Source organism: Molothrus aeneus, chromosome 8, assembly GCF_037042795.1.
Source record: "Molothrus aeneus isolate 106 chromosome 8, BPBGC_Maene_1.0, whole genome shotgun sequence".
In the NCBI taxonomy this organism is placed as follows: Eukaryota; Metazoa; Chordata; class Aves; order Passeriformes; family Icteridae; genus Molothrus; species Molothrus aeneus.
Genome location: NC_089653.1, coordinates 25944690 through 25966798, shown reverse-complemented (window position 1 = coordinate 25966798; position 22109 = coordinate 25944690). Strand labels below are relative to the sequence as shown.

At 39.7% G+C, this 22109-nt stretch overlaps 1 protein-coding gene across 2 annotated transcripts in view; it reads right to left on the bottom strand.

The window, feature by feature from the left end:
* The window catches only part of ADD3 (adducin 3), a 91783-nt gene that overhangs the window by 53199 nt on the left and 16475 nt on the right, over positions 1-22109 (bottom strand). For both annotated transcript variants that reach the window (XM_066555189.1, XM_066555191.1), the window contains exon 2: positions 5539-5584. The gene's annotated coding sequence lies outside the window, so the exon portion shown is untranslated. The remainder of the gene's footprint in view (positions 1-5538; positions 5585-22109) is intronic.

Sequence of the window (22109 nt, the reverse complement as noted above, 5' to 3'; positions counted from 1 at the left end):
CTGGAAATGTTTTTGTGTGGTGAACCCCAGAGCTCCAATGCTTCTCTCCCATGCCTAGCACCTCCCCAAAATTCCATCTGGAGGTGCCCACCAAGCTCCTCTGCCCCCTGCTGCAGAGACTTCATATGAATGCTCTCCTCTTCCTCCTCCCATGAAACTCTTTATCACATGGACTGAGGAATTTGACTGGGAATGAGATACAGACACTTATCTGCTGCCAAGCAAACTGTTTCCATGAAAGGGACCTTGGAAAGGGAAAATGGCAAAGAGCAATCCAACACTCTTCAACATGTTCCAGGCACTCAAGAGGAACAAAAAGCAAAAGACAAAAGGGGGGGGGGGGGAAGCAAAACCAACAATTCAGTATTTTAACAAAAGTGAAATAAAGCCTTCGAAAGCTGTGCTGTCTTGGAAAGCCTGGATGTCTTTTTCCTAAATCCTCAGCAGAAGTTCTGTAACAGCTACAGAAATTCTGTACAAACTCAGGGATTAGCAGCATGCCTGAGGAGGAAGTGGGATATTTGCTTCAAGCACCCTCTTCACATTTAAAAGGTTGTAGGAATTTGGATAAGACTTCCTTACAGCTATGCATCATCCTAGTAGCAGCAATTCTGAAAATATCCTAGGGTGATGTTTTCCTTTTTTACTTATTAATCTTCCTCATCCTCAACTTCTAAGCTACTCCAGCTTTTCATCACAGCGAGAGAAGCAGGACAAGTGCTCAAATTTAGTCTGTTTATGCCAGAGAAACTTTATGTTTGGCTTTTTTGAGACAAGACAATCATCACTTGGTGCTGACATTACAGAGAACCAGGTTCTATTTTGTAACAACAATCTATGCTGAAAATTATTGTGTTTTTAAAATAATGATTAAAGACACAACCAACAACCCCACAGCTCTTTCACATATGTACTAAAAGCAACAGGAGCTACACACAAAGCAAGTGTTTTTTCAGAAGAAAGGTAACAACTATAGAAATGTTGAACAGGATCTCCTTTTATCTTTGTTTTTTTTAATTCTCTTTGATTACTTTAACTTGCACAATATATATCCCACATTTTATTTCATTTGTTATGAGTATCTGGGCAGAGCTCCAGTGCTTTGGTGAACTGGTCACAGTGAAGAGCTCAGTTCAGCATGAGCACTACCACCAGCAGGGAAAGCTGGAGAAGTGGAGGAGATAAAACACCATTGTCACATCCATACAGGACAAGGCTGAGACAGCCAAGTAAACAGGAACTGAGTTCCAGAGAATTTCTTCATCTCAACAGGAAAGAGAAGTCCAACCAATGCAGGACTTTAAATGCAAATCCTCTTCACAATTAATGTGGTTACCTTTCAATCTGAACAAGAAAAACAGATTGCAGACACAGCATGAACAAATATTACTGTCTGCAACTACAAACATTTGATGAAATAAAAGCAAAGACTCAGACTTCTATGCATTGAAACTTCTCATACTAGGAATAAAAAAAGCTTTAAATTTATTCTCTAGAGAAAAAAGCATCAGATTACATAATTGTATGAAATGTGCATAAGCCCAAATCCGTGTTTAATTTTGTCTTTGTTATCAGACTGCAAGACAACTTCTTTTTACTGGAAACAGGCATTTAAGGCAGAAATATACTTGTGTCACATATTCTGTTTCATCATTCATGCAGACAGGATTATCTACAGTCACTGACATTTGAAGAGCCACATCTGGGCTCTTTAACAGCACCAATTAAAAAATGGACCAAAATCAGGAAGTTCACTCACAATGGGGCTCAGAGGGGACAATAAATTTACATTTAACCAGAGGACCCCGGGCTTTTGGGATGATTCCATCAGGGCTGGTAGCTGAGACAGAAGATGGAGAACACAATCTTTCCATATTTGCATGAATATATTCAGGAGTAAACACTTTCCCTTGCTTGACCCTAGGAAGCATCATGCCTAAAGGGATTTTTGAGCCAATGCTCATCCCAGTTCCTCCCTGATGGGCTGGAAGGGTGAGGGCTGTTTGGAGAATGGAGAGGGAATGTTGAAAGATGCTGGGCAGGGTGGGAGGAAAGCACTCAAGAGCATGCTTAAAATAGTCCCACAAACACATCTAGCCTCTTTCAAAGATTAGAAAGCCCAGGGGCTCAAAACCATCAACACCGCAGCAGCCTAGTTAGGAACATGACCTTCAGCAGACTGGAAAACAGGGTGTGTGCAGGTGGCAGGAATGGGACACTAAAGGCTGACACTTCAGTAGGGCACAGACAAAAGGTGTAGTCAACTCCACACTGGTAACATGCAAAAATACTTTGGCAACTGTCCTGCTCTGCCTTACCTTGACCTCTTCCTCAGTACTATGTGTAAGGGGATGTTAGCAGTCTAAATGAGTAATGCCACCTGCAGCTTAGAAATATGCTTCATATCAGAGAGAGACATTAAAAAAGAAATATCAACTTTACCAACTTGCTGAATCTTAGAGTTCTGTGAGATGTTTTCAAAAACAGCCCCAACAAACCCTTTGAACAATTCAATAGCTCAAGATCCGTGCTCTCCTCACGCAAACCATGGAGAGAGTGCAGCTTTCCCAACAGCTAAGAGACAATGTTGAATTTTATTTGACCAAGTGAAATGGTTATGGGTAATACAGCTACACTATATGTATTTCAGGGAGGCTTGGGGTTTTATAGTTATTTTTAAAAGAAAAATCAATTCAGGTGATAGATTGGAAGACAGATTCCTGTTAGTCATGCATCTTACTGTATTTTTGTACAGTTTCCTTTTAGATTGTTCCTTAGAGCAGGAAATAAAAAGGCCATTGTTTTACCATGTTCTCCCATCATTATAATGAGATGCATCAGATTGGAGTTATTGAATAAGCTCCAAACTCCCCAGGTTACATTCTTCTTCATCTTCAGCCTCGCCTTTCAAGCCAGCTTAACTCTTATTAAAAGGATCAGGGCTGTCCTCAGGCATACCCTGTCTTTAAACATGAAGCCCAACCACATTTTATGGAAAAGAACTGTCAGTCTCTACCTTTGCCAAACTCCATAGCAGGTTTAAACAATTATGCAAGACAGTAGATTTTTATTCCAGGCTCCTCTTACTCAATATCAAGTTCTAAAAATAATATTTTTCTTTCTGCTAGGGTACCTCCAAATAGTGATGATCCAACGGCATTAAAGAAAAAAAAAGTTACAACTTAAAGAGCGTGACACAGATTATGAATAAAGAAACCCTTCCCATATGGAAAAGTTTTAAAAATTTGACATTTCTTTTCAATATGTGTTAATCAGAAAGACAGTAGTGAATTCTCACTGCTTCAGACAGAAAAGAATCAAACCTCTTGGGACACATTACACAAAGGCAATTGCAAAGAAGGGAGAACAATCCTGTAGTTTCTTTTAAAACCATACTCTGTGTTTTTTTAAATGGCTGGGAAAGTCAGCAGTTTGGAGCCAGCCACATGTTACTTATCAATGTTTCAAATGCAGGGTGAGTTAGAAAGGCCATGCCTGGTTCCTTTTGCAATTGGGAAAAATCTCTTTTGAAGTCTTTTTGAGGGACTGACAGGGGAGAAAGTGTCAGGAAAAGGATTTGACAGGTTCTGCACAGTGAGGGGCAAAAAAACGTCAAGAGTAAAATCCCTTGTCTAAAATGAGCAAAGAGATAGAAACCTCTCCTTCAGCACTGGAGACGCCAGATAAAATGTCTAAGAGTCCCTTGTATCTTTTTTCCAGCTACACATGAATTCCTTTTTATGCTTTTTGCCAGCTTCTCATCTTACCAGGAGCCTGCAGGAGAAGCCAGTCCAATACTGCAGGGAATGCAGCCACACTGGGGCTCCATGTCTAGCACTCTCCCAGGATCCCGGGAAAACATCTTGTATTTTAAATACCCCAAGCATCACAGAAGACCTCAGTTTCAAGGTGGAACCAATGATCTGAATCATCTTAAAGCAAAAGTGAAGGGACCAAGAAATTACCCAGTTTCTTGAAATGAAAGGCATTATTGACAAACGAAAAGGCATCAGTGACAACAACACTGTTGGTTTTGCTCTTGGACAGCAGACAGGTTTTGCTCTCCTGTATTTCCAATTCTGTCTAAATAACAGACATGAGTAGTTTTGTATCACATGCAATGTAAGCATAACTACCACCAGCATGTCAAGAACTGAACACATTTTGTTTTTACCAGGACCATGAGCTGTGCTGCCCTTTCTTTTACATTCTCGCATTCTTCAAATAAAATGTCCATTATTTTTTCCATCAATCACAAAGACTTCATGTAACTCATCTCTGAAAGCTGTATTTATAGCAGAAATTTGAGAAATTAATTCCATATAAACTCTACTCTCATCTGTAGCAAACTGCTTTTGCATGTGTGGCACAAGCAACTTACACAGCTACAAACAACACAAACTTAGCATCCACAGGACAGAAAGGACCAGAGTTCACTACATCACTACTCACAAGTAACAAGTTGATGCACTCTCAGTGGAAGAAGGCAGCTCAGCTCCTCTCAATTTGAAGTGTACAGAAGTATAAAATCAGCTTTTATTACTAAAAGCCATTGTCTTTCCATTTTGATGAAGTGATAATATTTTGACTTCTTCCTTGCTTCTGCCTCATAGTGTTCTATTTGCAAGGTACGTGTAGCATCTCACAGATAATACTTCACAGCAAAGAAAGGAGAAAAACTTTCTCCAACAAAGAAAAATCTTTCTGAAGAACCCTATCCAAGTGCTAGCAACAGGATTATTTTAATATAGTCTTTTTAGTTACATAACAGACATGAAAATGCAAGTTATAACACTGTCTTATTTTAATAAAGACCTGGGGAGCTAGATAAAAGAGTGCTAGACAAAAAATACTTGAGATAAGAGATTAGGCACTCAAATCCCTAAAATATTCCACTGTAAGAGTGTTTGCTGCCTGTTATTATAAAGACCACAACACATGTTATCTATACCACAGAGACACTTGTAAGACATTAACAGAAGTGTCTGAAAAATGTATAAAAGAATCCCCAGTTCAGCTTGTAAAATCCAGGCTGCTGTCAGGTTCTGCCATCTTCCCACCACTCCTTTTGCATCTTTAGAGCTGTACATGGAGCAGTTAACTGCTGTTAGCTAAGCCTGCTAACTGCCCTGAAGAAAGTCAAAGCTGCAGTCACCACACTCGCTCATCTTTGATGATATTTATCATCAGCTGGTGCCTGTACCCCACTGTACAAAGAGGGAATATCCACCTCACTGGGGCTGGAACTTGCAGAACACCTCACTACCCCTATGTCTGTGCAGTTCTATTATATATTAACAGCAAGTATTATGCAGCTTTGTTCAGACTCTTGTACACACACCAAAGCTAAGGTAAAACTTCATCCCACAAAAGTACTTTGCACAACATTAATGAGATTATTGTGATGAGGTTTTTCGTCTGTGGTTTTTAATAAAACCATTTTAAAAGTGGCAGTTCACTGATTCAGTTCCCTCTTCCCCCTTAATATTGTTACACTAGAATACAGCAAGAATTCAGGCAGTAAAATGTTTTAGGTACCTTGAGTTTTTCCACAGCTCTCCTCCTCTCCAGTAATACAGTTGACCTGTAAAACAGAAAAAAGACATGACTGACTTGTAGTAGGTTTCCCAACATAACTGGAATATACTGTATACTGTATATTTATCTTCTTGAACCCCCTTTCAGAATTTTTCATTGAATGAAATTTTAGTTTGTTATCACATAATGCATTTTGCATATAACAAAATCTCAAAGAGTAGTCCCATTTAAGACTGCCTAGCTGGAAATCTCAGGTTACAACTCACAAAATCCAGACTACCTGCTGCATTTTTAAAGCAGAGCATAACAGCCACAATCCATAACTCCTCTGGTAGCCCTGAGGAAGCTAAACCCCAGGGCAGTGGCTGAGGTGGGGCAGGAGCAGAGCACAGGAACACAACACCTCCCTTTGAGCACTGACCAGTGCCCAGAGCTCCTACGGAAACAACCGCCCTGCTCTGACCCTTTCCCTCCACCAAACAGGAATGGGTTTTCCTCTTGCATTCATCTTCTGACATTAATGTAAAATGAGTAAATAAAATAGCAATTGTTTACTTCTATCATCTTTTGTCTTCACAGGCTTTGACCACAAGTTATCTTCAGTCAAACCCGACAAATTATTTCTAGCACCTTCCTTTTTCCCTCAGCCACTCCACCAAGAAAAAACAGTTATTTCCTGGGGGACAGGGGCCAGGCTCCTTCCTTTCATGCATCCATACAAAACATATGCTACATTTTCTAAGATCTGTACATTGCAAATTAGACATTTTATGCATTGTGAAAACACTGGGCTCAGCCTACCATGAGGCAAGGCTGGTACCTCTCACCAACTTGTTACCCCATTTGAATTCATCAGGTTGCAACAGACTCTTTTACCCATTCTCTCCTCAAGCATTACTGCTTAGGTTTTCTCAGCATATCACACTACAAATACTTCACCAGTTTCAACACTTCAGCAGCCTCGTTATCCCATTTCCCAACAGCACTAAAATCTGGATTATTCAATGTGCTCTATGAATTTCAGAAGTAAAGAACTGACTTTCAAAAAAAACCAATGTGCAAAAAAATAATGCACGTAGAATTACACAAAATTACTGGAAGACACTATAATTACAAGATACTCTAAAGCAAAAAACCAAATTCCAAGAGAAGTAAAAATAAGATGTTATTGCATCTTGCTATTGCTCAAATTGTCTATTTCCCCTGAATTATTTACTTATATAAAGTCAATGCCTTGCTCAGCAAGTTTGCATTTAGAAATGAACAATGTACTTATATGTGTAATACAGGTAAACTGCCACAAGACTATTTAATCTACTTTTAGAGCTGACAGGAGTACAGATTTAGGGGAGATTTAGAGGACAGAATTCTTTACCTAGGTGCTCTCTGTGGGGCTTGGGCATATTTGCTCATTTTGCTGTCCTGCCAACTGCTCCCTGGCAGAGTACACAAAGCAATGGCAGTGACTGGGAAAGAAGAAGAGATTCACTGGCACCAAAATGCCATGCTAGAGCGTGAGTACTCCACAGCATCAGGAATTTAAACACTCTAACGTGACTGTTTATTCTTGGCATGAGTACAGTTTATTTTTCATCTACTTCACACTGTTAGAGATAAGGGAACACTATTTTTACGCAAGCTCCTGATATGTTATTTTAAGCGTAGCTGTCACAGGCAAGGAGAGACTCTCTTCCAGGCTAGCAGCTACTGTTTCCAGAGGGCATTGACAGACCACTCTCAGACAGGAAAATTTCAGTCTCTCCAATTTTCCAGCTTCAGGTCTAGTAGCACTGGTTTGCAGAACACAGAGGTGCCCCTATCTGAGGTGTTGGACACCCCTCAGTCTCCCTAGCGTGGCACAGCCCTGCTCCTGCCTAGCACAGCCCCAGGACAGCAATGGGCAGCTTGCTCAGCTCTGTCCCCACCTCTGGGCACTGCACAGCTCTCACTAGAAGGAGGTGCTGTAGGAGAAAGCCAGAAACTGTGACACTGCAAACATAAAATGCTCTTGAGCAAAGTTTTTTCCTGTCCTTTGTCACAAGCTCTTTGTTACAATCTTTTTCTTCTACTTCACATCCCTTCTCCCTATTACCACTCAATGCACTTTGACAAGCTTTTCATCCCTTCCCACTTCAAAATTCTCATTATTAAAACAATAACAAAAATATGTGACAATTATCAAACTACTCTGCCATTTAGTGCTATGACTTAATTCCCTCTGCTTAATCCAGTAGAGGGAATTTCCCATTCATCCTGTTCTACCCACTCCTGGAGTATGAGCAAGAAACTTTGACACAGGCACTGGTCAGGAAATGTCTTCACTGCATTGTTTAGGTGACATTCTCAGCTCTTGTTCATCAGTTATATGACTCCATGCCCAAAATAAAATTATATAATCAGTAACAAAGGATGCAGATCATATCAAGAATGGAAAAAAGAAAATCTGGGAAGGAGTAACAGTCACACATTAAACAATAAACTCAGAGTCACTTCTCAGATCAGGGAAAACAGCAATATACATTCTTGGATGAATAAATTGGGAGGAGAAATGGATTTTAACTAAGAGATGACAGCAGTGAGACAGATATTGAACATGAACAGCTTTGGAAAAATTTTCAATACATTTGAATAGCTGCATATGTCAGAAATCAGACATACTACACAAATCCTAACAGGATATTGAAAATGCAAGTACAAATTAAATGCTAAATGTGGGCTTCAGCCTGTAGGACAAAAGAATTTTTGTGTCAGAAATACCATTTATCTTGAGAATTAAAGTGCAAAAGCCACTTGGTTACTTGAGAGCTACCTCTGCCTCTCTTAGAGAAGTAATGTTTTAGAACTGTATCCAGAAACTATGAGTAATCACAATGATGGATAGTCCAGGAACTGTTGGGATATCCCAAAGAAACATGCCCTGGAATGAAATTATAATCTTCCTCAGCTACTCATATTATAATGGCTGATCAGTGTGCATTAGGAAAATACACTTCTGGTTTGAATCCAAACCTTGAGTATAAAAGCAAAGCTCTAGTAAATATTTAAGAGAATTTTGAGTTCCAAACTGAAGAGCTGGCAACTAAGTTCTTTCTCTTTTTTTTTTTTTAACAAACAAAACCATCAAAAGATTGTGCAACTCTAAGAGCCCTTAAGGAAACAATTGGGAATTTTTCATAACATGGTATTTCCTTATACTGCTGACCACAGGAATGCAAACAGTTCCACCAAACAGAGATTCTTCATTGGAAACAACTGACAATCTAACCATGTTTCCATCTTTTCCATTCTCAGCACTCAGCATACAAAACAGATTATATAATAGAATACAGAACTGTCATACCAGGGCCACAAGACATCTTTACTATAAATCAGCACCTGAAAAACTTAACAAAAAGAAAGGCAGGTGAGGCACAAAAACATGGGCTGATACTCAACTGTGTTAGCGAAAGGAAAAGCAATGCTACACTTTGTACCTTAGAAGACATCCGTGTAAATCTAATGGATAAATTTCCTCACCACCTTCTTCATTTAGGATTATTTGAGCAATGTCAACTGACACCATGAATCCCTCCAAAGGAAGCTGGAAATGTTTGTGTACCTGTACAGAAATGGTGCTCAGAACTGACATTCTACCAGAAACTGCACAAGGAGAGCAAGTATCAGAGGGAGCAAGTACCTCAAGGGAAAGGCAAGACAGGACCTACAAAGAGACCCAATTTTCTGACAGATAATTAACAAGTCACTATCATAGAGAATGCAATTTACACTCTGTGCTGAATTCCATGCTGTGAAGAGAGAAATATAGGATAAATGAACATAGGCAACTGAAAACACAGTATTGTCAGAATTCAGGAAGGCAGTAGGAATGGGAAAGGTGCTACATCAGCACCCTGACCAATATGTCATTGCAAATTTGCAACTCAATTAAGGCAAGATTTTAATCAGAGCTACAACTGCAGTTAATTCTCTCAATTCAAGCTGAAGGAAAGCAAGAGGAACAAGTCATGAAAGGAGAACAAAACTGGAATGTGCTACAAAGAGACCAAATTGTTTTCAAAAGGAAAAACCAAAACAAACAAAGCCAATGAAAGACAAAGCTTTATGGAGTTAGTTTGCCAAACAAGTCAAGAATTTTGGATGGTAGAAAAGACAGACAAATGTCTTAACTTCAGATAGAGACATAAAAAGACTTTGCTAGTGTGGAAATGTTTACAATCCATGGCAGAGAGTATTATTCTTGTAGTCAAGGAAACCACTCTTCCAGGATTTCAAATTTTGGAATTCCCCTTTCAAGAGGGAACACAGGAAAATCCTCCATGCTCTTCTGAAAGGAGAATGAATATGGCTTTAGTGTCCCAAACAGGGCCACAAGGCTTTGACAACAAACTGGTTCCAATGGCTCCACAGAGGAAGAGGTCACCATCATAAATGAAACATGCACTTTCATAGATCATCAATGATAAAATAGCCACTACATCCCATAATATTTTCACATACAAAACTATTTACCAGGAGTTGCTAAACCAGTAGCTAAAATTTTCAAGCTAGGCTTTATTTAAATTACTGCATCTCTTGATGTTTTCTTTCAAAGGGATGCCCACTGAACTCTCAAAAGCTGACCGTTCATCACAGCACACTGCTGGTCTTGCAGAATTCAACTTTTCTGAAGTTACAAACATGTGAAACCTCCCCTCCTGTTTAGATGATTCTGAAGCTCTAAACATAAATTATACAAAGAAACAGCTTGGTTTAATTATAATAGTAGAGCAAAACTTATTTTTCCAGTTTTTATCTTAACTAGATAACAAAACCCCACTTCAGCTGATACATCAAAGTGTGCTGAGATTTAGAAGAGAACTCAAAAACTATCTTTTATTTTTATTGCTGTCAACATCCTAAGAAAAAAATATGCACCAAAAACTTTTCAATTTAATCTCTCTGGTGTTGCTAGAGAACTACCCAGCCTCTGCAGACTATAAAGCAAGGCAGCACTTACAGCACACCACGATCACCATAATTAGAACATAGTAATACCAAGTGATGCAAGAAATTATTTGCTGGTTTTCATTAAAATGCACAGTTCATTTTTAATTTTTCCTACAGTCACTGCACCAAGATGCATGTTTAGAATGGCAAGAAACTACTAGGCAAAATTTATGTAACATTCATACTCAAGTTGAATTAGCACTACAATCACTAGAAGCTTTGGTGCTGATAAGGAAGCAGAGACTGATTTTAGAAAAATATTACAAATTAAAGCTATTGAAGAGTAACTGAAAACCTTTAATTATGACTTCTGGCTGAAATAAATACATATGAAAACGAAGGTGTTAATTCACACTTACCTTATGGGTTATTGTTTACAGTAACTGGCTATTTAATTTTACCTTTGTCATCTGATAAACCCCACTAACAAAGGCCCAGTGCTCAACAGTTTGGTGTTGTAAAGAATAGAGCTGCTGTCTGGTATCTATCTTAATGACTGTTTCTCAGCAAGAATAAAATTAGTTTCAGGTAGGGTATTTTAAGTACTGCACTACCAAGTTTTCACATAAATACAGCCTAAGCAATGGGAAATGACACTTATGTCAGAAATCATCTGAATGGCCTTATCTGACTGCTGGGTACAGTTTTGCAATAGACCTTCTAACTGGCCTCAGGGAAGTAATTCCTGCATTATGTAACTTCTGCTCCCCTTGCTCCCTTTCAAATGAGGTGAGGTCCCTGCTGAGACTGTCATGAGAGAAGGTGTGTGTTAATATACTATAATACACTGCATCTCTTCCAGTAATGGCTATGTCAAACCAGACAAAACACAAGTGCTAACTGCAGCTCCAAAAAGCCTGTCAAGAGGAGGCAGACAGTGCTCCCTTAGCCTTCCTTACGAAAAAGCACTGGTTAAAGCTACACCAAATCCATTTAAGTAAAATAATTTTCAAGCCATGTCCAAGGTTTGGGCCATTGTGAAGGAAAAGACACCTAGCATTTTTCAGCTGCTATTTAATGCCCCTGAACCTGTTTTTTCCTCCCTCTCTGCTTCTTTTTTGTCTCACTCCACATATATTTTTGTATTCAAATTTCTCAGATTTTAAGTCTCTCCTGAAAGAAAAAATATCTTACATTCCTTTATAAAAAGAAAAGGAAATGTGAAGGCCCAGCATGACTCCTTTCTCACCTTTTGTTAACACAGGTTTCCTGCTTTCTTCTCCCCGAGACAAAATCTCTCATTTTCTACCAATCTCAGTGTCAACTTCAACCCATTAGCTTCTACTGCAGTCTCACTTCTGTCCTCTGAGCCCACCTACTAATGTACAATGGTCATTGCCAAAGCTGCTCTCGGTTTCTCACCAGAAACCATCTGCTCCAATCACTCCGTCCTTGTGGTTTGCAGGATCCCACTCCTGGCAATGCATGCCCCTTCCAGAACACCAAGACTACTAATGGTTGTAAGAAATCCTACCCTGCACCCACTGCAAGTCCCTTCTCTCATGCTACTTCTGCATTCTGTTTTCAGCACCACCAGCCCATTCCTCCTCTTCCACTGCCCTGTGAACTCCTGGAATGGGAACTGCCCAGACACATTGTGCTGGCCAACCACCTCAAATGCACAACTGGAAGCAACTTCTTGGTGCTGTACACAGACCACCCACCTCCTACTCTGTCCAAGAGACCCAACACAGCCTCAAAGCTTCAAGAAAGGGATGGGCACTTCATGGAGCAAGACTTCTGCTCCGTTGGGTTCCATTTCCCACACAAGGAAACAAGACCAATTTCCCAACTTGCTCAGGTATGTGCAGGTATTTTGAGACTCCCTTCTCACTAGTGTGAGTGTAAAAAATACACTGAAATATTCACACTTATAACACTGGTATAGCAGTAGTGGTCTGCCTAAGGGTACAAAGCAAGGCAAGATTCATATGGACTCTTTCCGTATGTTTTCTCCCATAAAGTAAAAGCAAGACCTAGCACATTCTTACTCTACGTTTAATTTCTCAGCAATTCTTTTTGCAAGCTGCCTTTGTCGCGTCAGTCCTGAAAATGTCCATTAAGGATGTTTTTACTAAGAAGGGGTTCTTCCTAAATTGATGCTTCAACCACCAGAGCAGACACTGATTCCCTTCTATTCTCACCTTTTCCTTTAATGCTATTTTTGTTTTATTTTGCAAGCCATCAAATCCACAGCAGCTCTTAACCTGCACTCCCATAGAGCTTTGTCTTTCAGCTCTGCAGCTGAAGTGTTACTCTCACTCTACTGCAGCAATATTACTTCTGAGCATTCCCAGCAAGGTTACTGGCACTATGCAGCTCTTTCTGAGACTGACAAAACTCCTCTCTTACTGTGCCTGCAAACAGGAAGAGAATGGTGGAAGTAAAAGTGAAGACCTGCAGCTGAGGTTTGAGGGGGCAGGAGAGGATTTTCCCCATGCTCCCAATGGTGATTAGTGGGGCAATTAGCCCAGTTGCATCAAGGCAGGACAAAACCACCACAAGGAATCTTTGCCTGACAACAGATGATCAGAAGATATTTCACAACATAAACTTCAGATGTATGATATTATTTTCTTCCAGCATTAACTTATGGATAAATCCATAGCTGGATTCATGACATCAAATTATTGCTGCAAAGCTAATAATGTACATAAAGATCTTGAAACACTTTTCCTCCTCTCTGAAATACCAAGCCCCTTATTTATTAGAACAAGCTGTATTTGGAAGTTGAGGTTATGATTTGTTTACAAACTGACCAACTCCACTGGTGAAAGAAAAATAGGTTCTCATCAGTATTCATCCTACTTTATAATGACATTATGAACAGAAACATTGCCTCTTTATATTCTTTTATTTAATTATGCTCATGAAACAGTCAATTCAGCCCCTAAACCTGAGAAAGGATCAAAACCAACTACAGTTTTATTTTTTTAAACTCTGTATCTCACTCGTTCACTTTTGACTTCTGCAAAGCTTAATTCAGCCAACCTCCACCCTAACCCCTGGGAGCATCTTGTACTTTCCAGCCATCTGGACTGTATTTACATTACTAAGAAGAAAGTCAAACTTGCTCATGAACGAAGAAAATCTCCTTACTTTCTGTCTTGTCCCCACCGTTATCTTCTAAGTTCTTATTTTTTCAAAAAAATTACTGTTCTCTCTAGGGACCTCACTCAATCTCCCTCATGAGCTCTACTGATGTCATACAACTTCTTCACTTATAATTTCCTAGTGCTGCCTTTAAAAAAAAATTAAAAATAGAAATTACTATTTTTCCCCTCAGTTTTCACCCTCTCTTCACAAAAGCCCTTACAAACAGCATGAAAGTTCATGAATGATGGATTAGGATAGAAGCAATTGTACCAAAGTGTTTATTTAGACAGTAAAAGTGACAGCTTTGCAAATAAAATGAACTATTGCCAAACTAAGATCAGAGACAAATTTTAAGAGGTACATGGACAAACATTTACTTTTGAACTTGTATCCATTTTAATGGTATTCCTCCCTCTGGCAGTGACTGCTGCATCTTGGCTCCTCCAGGAAAGAGGAGCATGCAATTTTTTAAAACTGCATTTTCATCAAACTATCTGTGCTGTGACCCCTCTCCCAACACTGCTGATCCAGTGTGCTGAGGAAATTTGAAGAAAAAACACAAACTGCAGAAGACAAGAAACTACTTCAAACTGGTTTTACTTTCAACCATATGTCCTTAAACCCCACCAATTTTTTACTTTATCTGAGCTGCAGTATTAGTCTGCCTTTAGTATTTTATAACCCTATTTTTCAGGGCACATTATCTCTTTTGATCAAAGGTAGTCTATAACTACAGCTTATCATTAAAAGCTATTTTGCAGATTTACTCTGCTCCAGTTGACATTCACCAGAAATCTGCATCAAGTTTAAATGAAAGCCAGATTGGTGTCTTAGTTACCCAGAAAATTGATGAAAGCAATGAGTGATGCTTGACATTCAGCTTTTAAACCAGGAATTGAAGAGCCCCAATGCTTTTTGATGCCTGACCCAAACATCTGACTAATTGCAAATATTAATTCAGTTTAATGAATTTAAAACCTGTATAAGGGAAAAATGCCAATGTAACATAAATTAGAAAATACTTACTAGGAAGAAAAATACATTTCTAGAGGGGTGTTTGCTTAAAGAGAACTACCTACTGTTGTTTATTTTCAAGCTAAACCTCTGAATTCAATTCAACAAAGTGACCCTTCAGTGGCATAATGACTTTCAATGATCATGTCAAGTAACTTCTTGTCTCTTCAGCAGCTCTTCTGGAATACCAAGGAGTAGAAGTTCAACTACAGATGTATGGTAGGCTGCACACCACAGCCACAGTAAGTTCATTAGAGCAAGAAATACACAGCAGAGAAGTAACAATGAATTAAAAATGCAATGAATATGCCCACATGAAAAAATAACTACTGAAATAACTCACCCAAACACTACCACATTCTGCTTGCTTTCTTTTAAAGATGCCAGTTTCTAGAATGATTCAACATTGGCCCTTCCAGTTTTTTCCTCCTCATCTCCAAAACTCAGAAGACCAGCAGAGCAAATAAACATGGTTTGTCATTAAAAGTAGCTGAAGTGCTGTGAGGATGCAACATATCTCTGCTTTAGGGAAGCACAGCCAAATTACTTATCAGAAACAAAACCCCAGGAGATCTGTTATCATTTGAGCAATACCTCTACTAAAAAGGACTTCTCCCCCTCCATTTCAAGCTGTTCAAATTTTCCCCCAAATTTGCAATATTTTTTCTTTTTGAAGACATGGACAATAAACAGTCAGGCAACCCTAAACTTCCTTTTCTTGAGACACAAGCTGAACATTTTATGCAAACTACTAAAAATAAGTTTTACTTCCAGCAGTGACAACTCCTCACAGCTTTAATCAAAGGAATAGCAATCACAGCCTAATGGGCCCTGTTCTCTAGAGCATCCAAGTTGAAAAATTAGTAGTAGGAGAATATTTGCTGCAAAGAAGAGAAGAATCTGCCAAGAAGCGAGGACTAATATATTTGCACTTAGTCTGCCTCAATTTGGTTTTACATGTTTCTAACAGAGAGAACAAAAAGTGACTTGATGCTCAGTCTGCAGCTATGGTATGAAATTAGTTTCTAAGGAAACAGGGCAGAATCCAAGGGACAAAATTTCTGTGTTTGTGCTGCTTCTGTAGCAAACACAGCATCTGCTGCAGAAGGCACGTGAAGCAAAACTCCAGACTGATTAAGGGATTGGACCTTTGGCATCCTGAACCAGCAATTTAACTGGCAGCCTCACTGGTGAGGCACTCATCTGTTGGAGGAGAGCACAGAGGTGTAAGCAGGATGCACAGCAGCTCACAGACACTGCCAGCCTACTCCTCTCAACTGCAGTGCAGAAAGAGACACTAAAAATAATACAGCTGGCACTGAATATAGTCTGCTCCTCCAGGCATGCACAGGCTCTGCTGTGACTTTTAGAAAATCTGCCCACATCTCGTGGTTCCTCTTTCAGAGGAAAAACAAATCTTTAACTAGTGAGGCAGAAAACTTTTCTGTCCAAGAACTCAAGTGGGTCAGATAAAAGGTGCTGATTTTCAAGAGAGGTTTCCACACCATGAATGCCAAGCAGGTTTCCCTGCTGTGATGAGTACTGGGCTTTGGAGAGCATCCCTCCAACCTGATGGCAAGGGGCTGCTCTGGATGCTCTCCCCAGCTGCTGCTGCACCCTTCATGCAGGGATTGCACTCAGGATGCAGACAGGCAAGAAGGGCAGCTACACCAGGGAGCTCCAGATGATGAGATCCTCCAGGCCAAAATAATCAGAATTCCTTGGAGAATTTCAAACTTCTGAGGTTTGTGGGGCACTCTGAAATGAAACATTCCTCCTATCAACCAGCCACGTAACTCACTGCTTAGCAACAGAGGTTGCACACGTGTACCTGTCTGCAAGAGGGAAAACAACTCTTGTTATCCATCATTCTCACAACACAATTTCTCTCTGAGTATACACAGGGTTTGTTGTTTGTTTTTTTAAAATATCTTAAACTCACATTTCAATATAAATCCAGGTCCTCTCTATATCCAGTGAAAACTAGATTGTGAATTGAAAATAGAACGTTTCTAAAGCAGTTTCAATATAGGTGTTTGAGTAAGGCTAATTTCAACTCAAGAGGGAACTCTCCTTGGTTTGCTGTGTCAGTTTGGGCAGTGACAGTTCTTCTTGCACAGCTTTCCTCTGCAGAAGGAAAACATGAATGCACCTCAAAACCTCAGTGTTAAGAGTCTACTGCTAAAACTGTTTGCCTGATGGCCAGAGGTGACACCCAGCCCTGAAATCCCAAATACATTGCCACAGGCTGGGGTATTATTTCCACTGTGCTATTCCACTGCAGAACACACATCAATACTCATCTCTGTCCATAAATCAATGGAACCTATTTTAGGCACAAAAGCTTCAAAATAAATCCTTCTGACCAACCTCTCAAATTAATTATGCAAATGCGGTATCAAAGCGGACAGATAATTTTTACTTCAAATTTTTAAAATCTGCACAGATTCTCTGAAAGATACTAAATGCCTAATTATACACACTGAATAATCCAGATAATGGCCTGTCACATGCATCATTCTGAATGCAAATCAGAACAACGGTTTTAGCTGTAAACACAATGTGGAAACATCAAGTAACTTTGATCTTGTCTTTGGCAAGAACACACTTTCTTAAGATTACCCTCTGTATTCAGTGGGATTAATTTTATATATATATATATATATATATATATGAAATATAATGAAGTCTTTTTTCCCTGTTGAATCTCAAAGCCTTTCCTTACAAAACATACTCTATGAGTGATTCCAAGAGAGATAAATTGTATTTCTCCAAACAGAAGGACACTGCCTCTGACTGCCCAGCTAGAAACGTTAAAAGCAAAAAAAAAAAAACCTTGTTTGATCCTTTACTTTCATTCAAGCAAAGCGTGTTTGGTTTTGTGCTCAAAACATCCACAAAGTGTGGCTGTACCCAAAAGCTCCTGTGCTGAGGAGCACATACCAGCTTAGGAGAGAGGAAGAAAGCCATACCCAGAGCAAGCAGCTGACCTCCTAATGCCTGCTGTGGAAATGAGTCCTAGCACACACTCCAGGCATGTTTAGGAGGTAGGATTTTCTTCATTTCAGCCCACTTCTTCCTAACACAGCAAGCCAACCATGCAGAAATCAAGTAACCTACCAAAGGAAGGGCTAAAACTGAATAAATGTGAATGCTCACGTTGGACATGCCAGGGAGGCAGTGAAAACCACTGCTGTCCTCTTTGCCTGGTACTAAAAAATTCCTTGTACTACTGCCCATGCTATTAAGGCAAATTTCAGCAAGTGTAAAAACTCATTTCATGACGTTGTTAGTAAGGGGAGATTAGGCTTTTAATACGACAGTTCCACAGCTTAAGAAATTGAGGTTGGAAATTAAAAATTAGGAATTTCAGTGGTGACTATGGCTAACAGTGACTGAAAGGTCTAAGCGCAACAGGAAAGTCTGTAGGGTGCAGCAGTCCTCCCTCACTTGCCATCCAGCTTTGCCTTCCAACACCTTTTGCCACTTACAGATAAAACACAAGATACTAAATTTCATGTTGTGGTTTTGTTTTAATGTATGAAGAAAATCTATGAAAGTAACAATACAGGAAAATAAATGCACAACTTTAAAGTCACCTCTCAGTAGCTGCATTTCTAACAAGATCCTCAGCTTAGGCTAAAGGCATTTATTGCACACACCTGGATCCCTTCAACAAAAATTACTTTAAAGGAGGGAAGGGAACCTGCGCTGATCAAACAGAGCACTCCATTAAATGGGTGATGCAAGACTGCATGAGATACACATTGAAGGCCAGCAGACGTGATCCACACCCAGGTCTAAAATAAAACAGTACTACAGAATTGTAAGATTTCCTGAGTATGTGCACCTCAGCCAACTTACACAAGCCCCTACCTATCTCTGCAATTCACTTTTTTCCACTGCTGAAACCGCCAAACTCAAGAAAAAAACCAGCCACTTTCAAGGCAGTCACACTGAGAACTTGTACATCAAATTCAGTTAGGAAAGTGAACAAAACTAGGACAGACACCTTCAGCTTGAATTTGTTGAATGTTTAAATGATTCAAGTCTAATTGTGAGGTTTTAGCTAGGCTTTTCTTTTTACTTTTTTACAGTAATCTCTGCTTATCCAGACCAGGTTTCAAAATGTAAACAAGGACTTGTTACCTGCTTAAACAGAACTCCTATCCAGTGTAACATTTATTATGACATTACTTAAAACACTGTCTGTATTCTCCCCTCTCTGTCTTCTGACATGAACTCATCCCTCATTTGCTGTTCCATTCAACAAACTTTTGTTACTTGGTCCATTTCTGTTGGCAAAATGCACAAGTTTGTGTGTTTGTAGGAAAACAACCATAACTATTTGACAAATACCTTAGGAATTGCAAGTTGCAATTATCAAAACATCTTATGATCTTTCTCCTAAGCTTGCATCAGCCTATAGGCTTGCTAGCAAACGACAGTCGTGCATGCAAGTTTCCTGTTTTAGTATTCCTCCTCCTCCTTTTTTAAGCAAGATTATTCTCATCCTTAGAAACAGGAAGTCATTAAGTTAAAAATGTTTATACTAAATGAAAACACACATATTGCCGTGACTATTGGGTGGTCTCAATCTGAATCCACTTTCTGACCAGCAAGTGCTTCCCTTAGAGAAATTATCAAAGCATGGCCTCAGAGACCAAGGATTGGAAAGGTATAAACTATCAGCTACTATAATTACAGTACAGGATTTAAAATTTTTTAGAAGACTTTACTATACCCCAACAAAACTCCCAAACATCTGTTTTCAGTAAGTATTTAAATAAATGTTTTTCCTGAGCTATATCAGAAATTGGCTGGTGCTGTGTGTTTCTTGGGATGAGGTCAGCAGTGTGTGTTAGTGCAGAGCCTTTGCTGCAGCAATCACCATGTTTATTTGTGACAGAGTGTGGTTGAGGGGGGAAACCCACAGCCCACTGGCATGCTCCACTGCCACCTTCAGAACCCGTCCACAACCACCTGGGACCAGTGCCTCCAACGTGCCAGCTCTGGTCACACTCTTCTTATTCATAAACTCCTCATCTTTCCTCTTGAATTTAATAAACTTTAAAAAAAAAAAATCTTCATCTTACTACTGTGATAATAATACACTGATGGGTGGCCCACAAAGACTTCCCATGCACAGAACATCTGACTACAACTCTCCCCACACTAAGAAAAATCTGTCACTTTTGTCAAACTTACTACTGTTTGTTTTTTATGGATATAAAGTACATCTCAGGAAAAACCAAACTTCAGTCCACCAGCACACATTTTCAATTGCTTTTTCAACACCACCTGTCCTTATTACAGGAAAATGGACTTCCTCCCAACCTCAATATTTTAATTATTAAATAATTGGAAGAAGTGAAGAATGCTTCTCAGAAGGGAGCTGCACAGCAGTTCCTCAGTGATTATGAGCACTTTCAGGAAACTTGAATGCTCTTCCAGCACGCCCACTTGCTTCCTGTGAACAACCAACGTGCAGAATTATTTGGAGAGGTCTTCCAAAGTGCTGAGAACATGATTTCTGTGCATTTTGATGCTCTATGAATCACCAAGAACAGAATATGAAGCCAAGAAACAGTAAAACATGCACATGCACATACAACAAAATAAGAGCTGCTAAGACTAAAAATACCAAAATATATCCTGAAAATAGCAGGAAAAGGCCAACAGGAAGCTACACACTATGCCACTTCCACCTGAGACTCTTTACTTTTGTTTGGACCCAGAGATCAATATGAGTGTCAGGAATTAATAAAGCTAAGCAGGAGAGATCAGCTCTCCAGAGAGCAGCCACATCTGCTCAGCAATGCCAAGCTGCCAGCTGGACAGAGTCCCAAAAGCCTTTAAAGGGTCATCATGCACAGCAAAAGCTTGTACTTGAGTAAAAACCTTTTAGCTTAGCAACTAAAAAGGTAATAGATATTCTGTTAATTACATCAAGTAATTAAGTCATGTTTAGCTCTGTTAATTAGGGTGCCTAATTTTAAAAGGTCTAATAGCCACAATATTTAAATTTCTGGTTTGTTTGGGTAATGCAAGAAAAATCTATTCTAAACCACTGTCATTTTTTTTGACTGACTCAAAAGAAGAAGTTATGTTGTTAACAGAAAAGTTAATCAGTTGCAATGAAGAGTCAAATAAATTATTACTTGTTGAGTACTGCATATTCTAAGCAGCTTTAGTGTATGAATAATCAGTTAAGAAATGCAAAATGAAAGACACCCTGGATCTCAGTCGAGATCATCAAGCACACAAGGATACTTTATCTGAGTACAAATTGTCAAAATGCTCTTTCCTTTTGCACATTTGATAGAAATCTGTTGAGGGAAGACATAAACCCTGCAGCAGATGACATTTGCCTCCCTCCCCAGTATGTCCCTCACTGACACACAAAGTCTGGCAGGGTAGAAAAGCTCCCATCGAGCTTTTGATACTTGAAGCTATTTCTGAAATAATTGCTGGCCTATGTGGAAATTGCTCCTTCCAAATATCTCAGATTCAGGAGTACAGTACCATCCATGCTCAGTTAAACACAGCTTCATCCACAGCTTCTACAGCTGCAGGTGGCTCAACCTCCATGTGACAAAGACACAGCTGACACCCTTCAATACCTGGGCAGGCACGTGCTGAGGAGATCTGCTGTTTGGGATTTCAGCAGCTGAAACCCCACTGGGAGCTCCTCCTGCTCCCAGGGCATCACTGCCCAACAGTCTTTAATACAGGATATCACACCACTGATGTCTGCAAGGTATTTCCAGTTCTTACCTTCTGGCTTGTTTCCAAGCAGAGCCCAAGAGCTGAGTCCAGGCTGGACCACTACCAGCCCCACAGACAGCTTGTGTTGTAAGCAAAGAAGCCACTTCTGAGAGCCCAGTTAAGATTAGCCTGCTGAAATAAGTCTGAGCAATTCATGTTCAGCACAGCACTGCAGGGCTGGCCATTTTAATAAAAGCAAATCTCTGCTCTCAAATTTTACTCAGAGCAGTGGCCACTACCAGAGGGTTACTACCAGTCCTAAAGGCATTGTGTCTGTGAAGGTTTGTCACTGCACAGTAATGCTCCTTCTGACCCCATGCAATGCAGCAGGAGCACTTCCAGCATCACACACCCACTACAGAACGTGGGACACTCCCCATGAAGGCACCTGGAATTATTAGCCCCCATTCAATTAGCAAATTCAGCTACTAACTTTATATGCCTTTAAGCAGGGCTTTTAAACCACACAACACAGTGCCCCAAACCAGCCATCTGGAAATGCAGATGTCATCTGCTCACCTTGGTAATCTGCTGCAAGGTTTTTCAGATGAAGATGTTTTTCATCTTGTGGTGCTATATAAATAAACAAAGTATTATAAACAATCACTTTATCTGGCTGGGGTTATGTCATATGGTTTGCTTTCTCTATGAAAGAAAACATGTACATAAAGTGCAACCAGATGTTGTTGGCAGAGAATCCATTTAAT